Raw genomic sequence first — 11,516 nt, 5'->3', positions numbered from 1 at the left:
TTATATTCTGCTGTCGTCGCGCGTATCTTGGTATCATTAAAATCAATTATTATTATTTTTTTTTCTCGTGCCAAAGAAATAATTATCAACCGCAACATTCACACTAATCAAAGCGCAGCGTGAAACTGTCAATTATGTGTGCTGCATCGATTGTTTGAGTCAGGTTACGGGAATGAGTAATGCTAGTTCCCAGGCCCTACTGATAATTTGACGTCAGACACTATGTGAGCCTCTTTGGGGATAGGTCGTAACGGCTACACTCGCCCACTAGGTGTTCCTCGACATGTGCACATTGAGGAATGTTACTTTATCAGAATGATTATTAAACCCAAAACACAAGTAAGTTGCCTTAAAATTGATCACTCTCGTAAGAATTCAGGACCGTTCACGCCCGAAGCGACTGTATTCCCGAGTTAATAATTTATAGTAAACAAACAGACATGCTACGACAACGTCATTGCAGTATTATTAGATCTATTATATCGATTGTCATACGCTATCGAAAGAAAAATAGGTCAGAGTGAGTTAAAGGGCGCTCCTCTTTTCGTCCTTGGGTGGCCCTCTTCTAGATAAAAACATTATTCGGAAATGTAAAACGTAATACACTAGTAGTGTAGGGATTTTTGCTTTTACAGAACATAAAGAAGCTATTATTAGGTGAATATGATGCGGATCGGAGCTTCTCCCCTCGCTAATCTTGTTGGGACGTAGCGAGCATCGAGTATAATGCAAGCAATGACATTACAAAAGTATGTAGATACGGTCGTTATCTCTGGAGTGTGGCGTGTCCAGATGGACGTGAGGCCGTTTCTCACACCCACCCTCTTATTGTGGTCGGATTGTATGCTGCGTACGCCCTTCGAGATACAAGAGCCTCTTCGAGTTCCGGGACCCCTTCAACTACCGGATTTATTGTTTGTCCATTTTGAATGAATTCTATTTACTGGATGCACGATCTGCTTCACTTGCATCTTCAAGATGCTCTAACTTACTCTACATTATCCTAAGTTAAAATTACATTTATGTATAGGAAGAAGAAACACGTTGAACATTCTATTGAGACTTCTCCTCTATAATTTTAACTCGAAACACATATAAAATTTAAATATTTCTGTTTGGAACACCTTCTCTAATCACCTTATTATCTTCAGTCTCTGAGGATACGTTGCGGTGGCAGATCTCACCTGACAAACAGATAATTATCAATCATCATAATGACGAGCTGTCGTCTCTCGATTGTCACAAGATTCTTTTTTTTATTCTTGCAACACTCCCTTATTAAATTCTCAAACTGGTCTTACAGGAACAGTTCGAGTTCTCTTCTTCGTATCTTTTACATAATGTAATTCTTACATAATTAATAAAATATAACCAATTATTGTTAAATTTCAACAAAAAAAAAACACTTTAACATAAGTGAGAAATTTAATTTTTTTTTTAATCCAAATAAATTTTATCGAGTAACGTGTAAGGACTGAGTTGAAGTATAGAGTCAAAGATTATCACTCAAAAATCTCTTTCTGACAATGCTTGGCACGATTCGATCATCAAATTTATGAAACTCTAAATCTGTTAAGTACCAAATTCCAATTTCTTCGAAAACATTCGAAGAAAAAAAGTCGGATTTTTTACGTCTTCACCTTTATGGAGAGAAAGATATAAAAATCCCAGTTTATCACTAGAAACACTCTTAAAACTGCTGATGTCTTACAACGCCAGGCTGTCGACCCAAAAATATCGACTAGATAAGTCCGGTTAATTGTGACACGTAGTAGTGAGCTTCCTCCTTCCCTCAGTCTGGAATTGAGGCACCTGCTAGTCTGCTCCAACAGAGAGGAACAGGTAAAGACAGGTGAAAAACTCAAATATACCTATAGTCAGGTGCCCTTGACTCCATAACTCTACACCTTTCTCCTTTCTTTTTTTTTTCTAATTTTACGATGGCTCTATTATAGAATAAATTTGACAAATTTAGAGCAAATTTTTAAGTTTTTTAACGTGATTCAGTTATAAACTCAATGAAAACTTACTACAAGATATTTATTTATCTTCGTTAGCTTATTTTAATATCATTAAAGCATCTAACATAAACTTTATCGAGAAAATAAGTCATTTAAAAAACATTTAAAGCATTTTTATAACTTAACATGTTATGAATATGAAATTAATTATAAAAAAGTTCAGTTAAAGAAGATAATATCCCTATAGGGCATTAAATTTAAATGAATTCAAAATTGAAGTTGGGAAAAAAAATTATATTATTTTATAATGGTGGATGTTTTACGTGCTTAGAAAGTTTATTTTTCTTTTATTTATTTCTTCCTTAAAATAATCTATAGATAGATATAAATTCGTAAAAGTCATTTACATAGATGTTTTCCCCCCTTATAATTCTATGTTATTTTACGAAACAATACTGAACCATTATATATTGAGACTTCAGGAATATTTAATGAGTGAATGTAGCTCATAAATTATGCGGTTCGTACAATAGAACGGGATAGGTCCACGCCTATAAAATATATTCTGAACATTTGCCTATAGGCTTAAAGATAAAGCAGCGCCTTAAATTCGATCAATAACTCATAGAAGTTTTATAAACTACTCATAAACGTCTGCTAATTTTTATGGCAATTAATCCATGTATAGGCGTTTTGTCGAGTATTTTACAGCTGGAGAGAAAAAAAAAATTAATTTATAGTCTAATTATGCGAATGAATATAATAAGAGGATGCTTTTTAAAGTTTGGTACTAGAAGACATATCAACAGAATTGTTTTGTCACGCGTGAAACCTAACAAAATATTTGCAATAGGAGAAAGAGAAGCAGCTGTGTCAATATTGGAGCAAACTGCACTCCTGCAATGCGCCCTGTAATTTCTTGTCAGAGGTAATTTTTGTCAATTCTTAATGGCCGCTTCAAAATTCACTGGAGCAACAACTCGAGTTGTTTGATCCTCTTTTCTTGACTTATCCGATAATAACAGTAGTAGTTCTTTTTCTTTTGTTATCTCTTCTAGCATCTAGATAATAACATCTGGCTTTATTATCGATTTATTATTCATTAAAATTTTTAAAGGTCTTCTACATTCTGTAAAAAATCGTTTCAATCATTTCAAAATTAGATATTAAAGTATAAAAACAATAAAGAAAAAATCTCCCCATTCAAACAATATTTTTATACTCATTTTCTTGTAATATTTATTCTTAAACAGAGAAAAAAAAATTATTTTGAGTATGCGAGGAATGTAAAGTTACTATTTTACAACTTTTCTGATCCATTAAGATCCATTACACTCAATAAAGATGCGAGAGAATTACGTTTTTTTTATCATTGTAATTTTGAGATGCTTTGATTTATAATTTGTAAGTTAGACTTTATAAAGTTGGAGATTAATAGAAGGTTGTAAAGTAGATTTATAAGGTTTGCTGAAGGTATAAATCTATTTTATAACCGTAAAAATATGTGGGGAGATGTGATAGGTGGACCTTTCTACGGTTTTGCTTACTGGTTTGAAAATTTTAAGACAGGTTTGAGAGATGGTAGGAAAAGATACTATGTTGATGTTGCATATATTGAATATGTCTTAGTTTAAATTAATTACGTTTTAGATATATTTAAGATAAGATAGTTATAATTAAAAAACATATAAGTCAGAATATTAAAAAAAAGTGAAAATTTGAGGGAAAAAAATAGTTTACTTGAGAGATTTTAAAGTCTAAAAGGTGATATTTTTAAGCTTTTAAAGATGAAAAATTAATACTTTTTTTTTGTTAAAATTAACGAATATTTCTTTAAAACATAATAATTCCATTTGAGCCTTTCTTTTTTAATTAAAAAATAAGACAGTTATGTTTATTTCCGACGTGTTTCTAATAAGAATAAATTATTTTTCAGCTTGAAATATAACTATTTCAATTACTAATTTGTTCCCTTTCTTATCTGAAAATAATCATCACGAAACTAATCTAGACATGGCTTGTTAAACAGAAAATGAAAATGTGGCATGGACTTAATTTGCGTTTCTTTGTCTTCTACTAATGTCCCCATCCGTGAATGACAGCGTTATCTGTATGTACTCATTAATGCATTTCATTGTAATATCTCACAAAAGTAGACTTCGTAGCACCTGTCCGACCAGTTTGCTTCAAACGGAGCATCAACAGATGCTCCAATAGGCGCTACATAGATGCATGAGTAGATGTTAAGGTCGAAAGAGTCAACCCCTTGTAATTCAACCGTTTGGGGACCGAAGAAGGGATCGCTTTGGGGAAGTAAAAGTTATACGTATGCGAGGAGGGAAAAGGGCGAGGTTGTTTGATGACTGATATCTCAAGTTGGGTGGAGACAGTGGGCTCATTTCTTGAAAGGCTTTATACACTCGTCCCAGACAGATGAGACAGATAATAGCATTAAGCTTAACTGGATACATCCTCTAGTACTGCACACCAACTCCATCTAAGCCTATTAAGGAAAGTTTTGGTATGTTTTGGCAGGTTTGTCCATTGAGATTAATCAAATATATTTAGGGTAAACGGTAAAATTGTCGATCTCGATGTAAAAAAAAATTCGATTTCCTTTTGTGGGAGAGAAAAAATTATTTTGCATTTTTTTAAATTTTAGTTTTAAATTTTCCTATAAAAAGAAGGGGAGAGAGGGAGAGAGAGAGAGAGAGTGCATATGCCCAGTGAAAGCCAAAGTTTCATAAATCGTGACGATCAATTGTTGTATGTCAAACATGAATTATACGCTGTATGGACTTCCCCTTTTGACAAGATGTCAAGGTGACGGGTTCTATCCCCAAATCTGTTCTGCTCCATAGATTTTCAATAGAAAGACGGTTAGAGATGTGGAGTATTGTATGGCACAATAAAAAACCGACTAGTCTGCCTCTCTATAGTTACATCGTCTTTGCAACGGTTGAAAAAGTAAAATAAATACGTGACGAATAACGTTTATAAAAATAATTTATAAACTTTAATAACAATTTAAACTACATACTATTCAGTAAAATTACTTTAAAACATTCTGTAAACTCTAAAAGTTTGTGATTAATTAAAAGTTAAACCGAGAATAAATGAATGTAAATTTATAATAACTTTATACAGTTCACTTTTTATTAATTTTCAAAGAATTTAAGAAATTTTTCAAAAAAATATTTTATAATTTTCTGTAAATTTTTACTCTTTTATTTATTTTTTGAACTCTTTGTTTATTCATTAACATTTTTTCCTTTTTCATTCTACACTTTTTACATTATATTTCTTTGTTTTTCTCTTCTACATCTTAATTTTTTCACTTCGTCTTTTGTTTTTCTTTTCCTTTTTTTCCCCACTTTTCTAATTAATTGTCCAACAAAAATCATCCAAAAGAAAGGGGCCTAGATCTTTTATCTCATTTATACATATAATATTTAATTTCTAGACAATAAGAAAAAAACCCTAAAAAATTCTTTATGGCCCAAGAACAAAAAAAAAGTCGTAAGTTATAAAGGAGTTAGTGTCTTCTTCAATTAAATAAAGAGCGCGCACCTTTACTTCACACACAACGTGAGAAAGTCTTACACAAAACAAGAGAAGCTTTTAATGAGTCTATTGAATGGCTCTGCCCCAAGCTAAAATTATGAAGACGGCTTCCATCAGTTTGTGTGCGGTCCCCTTTTAATAAATACTGTTCTAGAAAGGTATTAACACCAGCTGGATAAGTTTAGCTTCTTAAATAAACCGCAAGTATTTACATGGAGATAACTTCTTCTTCTCCAAATGAGATCAATCGGAAATGGCTTTATTGAGGATAAACTCTTCAATTGTGATAGTTGGACCACCCAGATTAAGGCATCATTTATTTAGGAGGCTCCCACTGAGTGGAAAGAAGGATCTAGCCATGGAATAATGCCTTTCTTCTGTCGCGTGATATATTTGAACAAATCTACAGAACTTGATCTGTTATAATTTCGAAACTTATTCTTTATCGCTTCGAGGGATAAAGAGATGTGGAAAAAATGAATCTGAGGTATGTGAAAACGTTAAAAGTGATATAAATTTAAGTCCGATTCGGTATTAAATGCTTAAATAATTCAGGTAAAATTGCGATTAAATATTTAACGTTTAGATATTTCAATCGGAATTCGGAAATTGTGAGGAAATTAGACTTTTTTTTCTCTTCCATAATAAAATACTTCTATTAAAAAATTTATATATTTTCATGGGAAATGAAGGAAGTTATAATGAAAGCTAATATTTGAGTTAATACGAATATAAATGCTGATATATTACACTAATAATTCGTTTGCTAGTCTGATAAATAATGCGGTAGTCATACATCACTCTGACATTCTTAAATTAAGGTCTGGTTTAATGATATAAATAGAATTTCGGTTATAAATAGTATAAAATGTACATAGAATTTCCTTTCTTTTTATGGAGGTTAATCTAACAAAAGAGCTAAAGAGACAAACTGGTATTATATTACCTTTCTCTGCTTTAATAATATGATTTGATATCAAAATAAATGAATAGCCCTATAATTAAATAAGAAAAAAGAAAGAAAATTCCAACAATCTTAAAGAAATAATCTTTAAATCTAAAGCGAACAATTTTTAAAATTGTGGAAGTCATCCATTAACTTATCTGTTTGGTTATCATCAATCATTAATGGTTCAATCAATCAATCAGTTTGATTCAAAAATATTTATAGGGCCTACAGCTAGGAAGAAGGTTAGGAACTTCCTTTCAAACCGTTCCCTCGAACAATAAGATGCTGAAGATAAAGTTTCCATCCATTACAACATTTGTCAAATTTTGTCACCTGGTAGTTCCTAGTGACGTAATCGCTTCGTTTGGTCCTTTTTGTCGAGACACTAATGGTGATCGTGTCGCTTTTATGTCCACCATATTGATTACTGTACTTTCTCTTAAATAATTTATTTCTTTGGGAGAGGCAGTTCGACTGGTTTTGCTGGTCGGAATATTTTTTTTTTCTTAAGCAAATTCTATGTTCTCCATTTGTTTATACATGTTATTTTATCAATTTTACAATTAATTTAATACATTATTTCTTAGTTAATACCTTTCGATACTTCGTCTTTAACACATATTTTAATACCATTTTAGATCCGCATCTCTTCCGATATTTCATTCCTTTATAATAGAATAATAGATTTTTAAGCAATAAAATAGTTTGTCAAAGCCGTAGAAAACAAGTGAAATATAAAAAATAAACAAGAAAAATTTAAATTAGCAAAAAATTTGCATAGTTAATCAGCTATAAACCTGTTAGAACGGTTGAGCTTCTTTAAACTTTGAAACCATCCTTTATTTAAATCAGTAACTTTGTATCACTGGACAGAAGAGTAAATAAAATATGTATCTGGAGCATGACATTTTAAATACGAAGAGGGGGGGAAGTACTTAGAAAATGACTTAATGGTATTTTTGTACAGTTTTTAAAATCATAATAACAATAATTTATTTGGAGAAATACTTTTTTTTTCTTTTCTTCGAAAGAATTAATTCAATGATTCGACTCGAGTTTCAGATTCTGTCTCCAAACTAACAATGTTTTGATTGTGATATATCTAGAAATACTTGGATATTTGATACTCTTTAATTTTATTTTTCAGCAAGAGGATAAGTTTTCTTCTTTCTAAGGCGCTTTATTTTCTTCGGAGACAAATGTTTCTTTACTTTTTGCAATCTCTACTCTTCAGAAAATGTTTAAATTCTCGTAAAAAAATTCGGATAATTAATGTAATAATTAGAAATAAAAACATTTAAACATCTTCCTCGTACACGATTAAAACAATAATAATAATAAAAACAAAAAAAAAAAAGTGAAACTGAAGAGAACAAGCTTTAAGTAGTTATGTGGCACGCATTAAAAATCAAACAGGAAGAAGGATACAATTAATGATTTTTATGACACCACGTGATTTTAAATACATAATTGTCAATTGAAGTTCAGAAACATCTTCTAAACTTTTTAAACAAACAATATTTTTGGCTGAAATTTAAAAAAGAAATTGCATGTCACCACTTCTTATGCAAACACATAATTATTCTACCATTAAGACAACCATTTGAAGATAAGCGGAGAAATTAGCGATATCTCCACTCGTAAAAATTCGAATAGCTCCATATTCTTTTTTCTTTTTTTTTTTTGTTAAAGAAACTAACCAGGACCCTTGTTAAATGTTTTCTACTCTGGTGGTATTTTACCTATGCGATCAATCATGTAGCCAACGACAGAAGATGCAAAAATTCTTTAGCTTCTTGTGAAAGGAGCACCAAGATGAGTGAGTTATTAGAATGTCCGAGTGATGTATTACCGGCTTTGCTTTTATTGTCAAGCTGTGTTTTTATGGCTAAAAGAAGAATAACTGTAGTCACTCACAATGGCTGCTTTGAACTTCACTCGGCTTTTTGATGTGGTAGGCTCTATAACTTGTTCTCTACTGCAGAGGCATTTCTCTCGACAGACGTCACCTATCTAAACATCAAATACAATTTGATTGACTCACTGAATACGTTACAATCACATAAATATCCTTCGGCGTAATTTTCTTTTTTTAAATAATTCAACAGATATGATTAAAATATTTGTGGCATTTACAGAAATTACGTGCCAGAAATAGAATTCTTTACAAACTTTACACTATCCAAACATGGTTTCTTGGTGCACTTGAATGACCAGTTTTTTTTTTTTTTCCTTCTTCTTTCCATAACCTTTCTATCATTTCAATATTTTATGGTGTTGACTTAATTCCGGTTCTCTTTTCAAGTTAACACCCTCTTATTTTATGTTTCTAAATGTATAAACTCCTTGTAAATACATCTAATCAGTTGTAATTAATAGATAATTAAAGCCTATTGGTCTTCAATTTCCTGTATTTTTACGCTATATAAATGATGTCACGTCAAGTCGAAGGTTAAGAAATTGTAAAGTTGTGAGTGAAAAGGGTGGAAACCATTTTTAGATGAATGAAACAATAAAGAAGAAACTGGTCGAGCGGCAAAAATAAGAGGAAGAGCGAGAAGTCAAGTCCTGCTAATGTCACAAGTGATGCACCGCGGGTGGTAAAACAATAGGATACAAATTTAAAAGACGTAGAAGAATCGAGTTTATAGAAAACGCAATAAGAGAAAAAGTGAATGACGTATGAAGATTTATATCCATTATAAATAATAATTATATAATTATGAGTTTAGATGTCTTATCTTTTTCAAGAAAGAAGTTAATGGAAAGTGCATTAAATTCCAGAACATAATGAAGTTAATTATCAACGAAATCTTTGTTATTAAAGTTCACGAAAATCTACAAAATATTACTTAACTTTAAACATTTTATTGCAGTTTTTTATATACATATATAAATTGTTGGATTTGATAAAGTTGTATTATCATCTTTGTTATCACATTGTATGACAAGTTTACCCCTCTTCTTACTGATATTTTTATTTACTTGTTTGACTTGTTCTAAAACTAATTTTTTTTTTTTATCAAATTTTATACTTTTTGAATAATCCATTTTATGGCATTTTCTGTCATTTTACTTTTTCTTTACATAATCACTTGATTTTTTTCAAATTACACCATATTGAATGACTAGTTCGGATGGTTATCAGAGTGCTTGTTTTTATTCTTTCTGCAACTGGTTTCTGATGTTTTCTAACATTTTATTTTTTCCTGTAATGATAGATTTGGATTGCTTTTTTTAAAAAATTTTTGCAATTCTTTTGATGATTGATTCAAACTGAAGTCATTTTATATAATTTACCTTATAATTTGAGTTTGTATTTTTATTATTTTATACAGTATTTTTAAATTTTTAATGCTTTTATTGTTGCCTGGAAGAAGGAAGTTAAGTTTAATTTATCATTTTTTTTTTTCCATTCTAGTAATTCAATTGATTGAATTTCTGTATTTTTTTATTAATCCAATTCTACACAGAACGGCCCAAAAGTCAGTTAACTATGCTTTTTCATATTTTTCCAACATCCTCGTAAAAAGGAATTTCAAATTGAATTTAAAAAAAAAATGTTGTAATTTAAGTATTGAACAATAATTATTTATTTTAAAACTATCTTTATGACGTTTATATATAGCAATTTATTTGAATAAGCCAACAATTAAGTCCATGCACTTGTCAACTGATTTCTGAGCCACCCTCATCTTGAGTAGTGAAGTATTTGAATCAGACAACAGTTTAGTCTTTACTGTAATTGACTGAGTTTTGGGTCACCCTGCATTTTGAATATAAGAAAAAATATATAATTTTGTAGACATGTTTATAAGTTATACAGGACATTTTATGAAGCGTATTTTAGGATAATTTAATCACCATAATGGAATAATGTACACTAGAAATCATCATAGTAGAGTATACTCTACTGTATTAATATGATATCCTTCAAACGAATTACATGCCTCTTAAAGTGACAAAACACTAAGAATGATAAAACATTTCAAAGCAATAATTTGCTTGAATATAAAATAAACGATGAGATTAAATTTAAATAAATGTTTTCTAAATTATTTCTGAGCCATTTAGAAACATTTTCCAACCAATTCCTTTCTAAATAAGTAAGCAATTATTGACAATTCCCAAAATAAAATAGATCCCATTATTCAATAAGTATTATTATCACAATATTTTAATGTCTCATTATCTATATAATATCACATGAAAAAATTATGTATATTTTTTTTGTTAGAATTATTATAGATAATTTAAACCTTCTAAAGCTCGGGGCGATACGATTTTTGTCCGAATTTTTTCCTTTTAATAATTGAATCTCACAGTTGTTCTTTCTAGGAAGAGGTCGAGAGGTAAGCAAAAGTTGCGAATGTTAATTAACCGGTCGGAAACTTTGACACATTTTGGACCATTCTTCACGCTGCTTCCTATTGTAAATGACTTTTCTGGGAAGTTAATTATTGGAGCAGAGACAATTAAGGATGCTGAAATTAAATAACTCTCGACTGATTTAATCATGTATGAACATTGATAAACAAGAGAACTCCTTGTCAAGTTTCGAAAGAGGGGTCTGGAATGATGTCAATTAAGAATACAATGGTTGTTAGAAATCAGGCACGTACTAAAGTATATCGTATTTTAGTTATTCCACGTCAAAATTAAGTGCTATTTTCAATGTATAATCTAATTTTTTCGAGTTTTTTTCTTTACATTCTTAAGATGTAAAGCGAGTCTAAAACTTAGATTTCATTTTTCTTTATGTAAATGGTCTATTGTGAGACTAACAAAAGCAACTTTCTGGGTATTTCTACGAGTCTTTGGGTAAATGAGACTATTTTAGAGTACATTAACTGGTTTATTTAAAAGAATAATAAGCCTATTACTATAACGTTTATTTGTTTATTGAATAAAAATATATTTAAATTACATTGATTTCTTTCTTCGTTTTTTAAATTAATGAGAGTTCGACATTGGTAGACGTAATCAATAAGTCGATAAATATAGAAAAAATTAAATTAAATAGGTAATTTTTGTCAATTCTT

General features: G+C 30.3%; 1 protein-coding gene across 1 annotated transcript in view; it reads left to right on the top strand.

Annotated features, from left to right (window-relative positions):
- Positions 1–276: 276 nt before the first annotated feature.
- The window catches only part of LOC111625847 (vang-like protein 2-B), a 42,457-nt gene continuing 31,217 nt past the window's right edge, over positions 277–11,516 (top strand). The window contains exon 1 of the mRNA XM_023369098.1: positions 277–339. The gene's annotated coding sequence lies outside the window, so the exon portion shown is untranslated. The remainder of the gene's footprint in view (positions 340–11,516) is intronic.

This window comes from Centruroides sculpturatus, unplaced genomic scaffold (assembly GCF_000671375.1).
Source record: "Centruroides sculpturatus isolate CEXI.00-Female unplaced genomic scaffold, Cexi_2.0 scaffold181, whole genome shotgun sequence".
Classification (NCBI taxonomy): Eukaryota; Metazoa; Arthropoda; class Arachnida; order Scorpiones; family Buthidae; genus Centruroides; species Centruroides sculpturatus.
The sequence above is the reverse complement of the archived record's forward strand: the minus strand, read 5'-3'. Positions and strand labels throughout refer to the sequence as shown.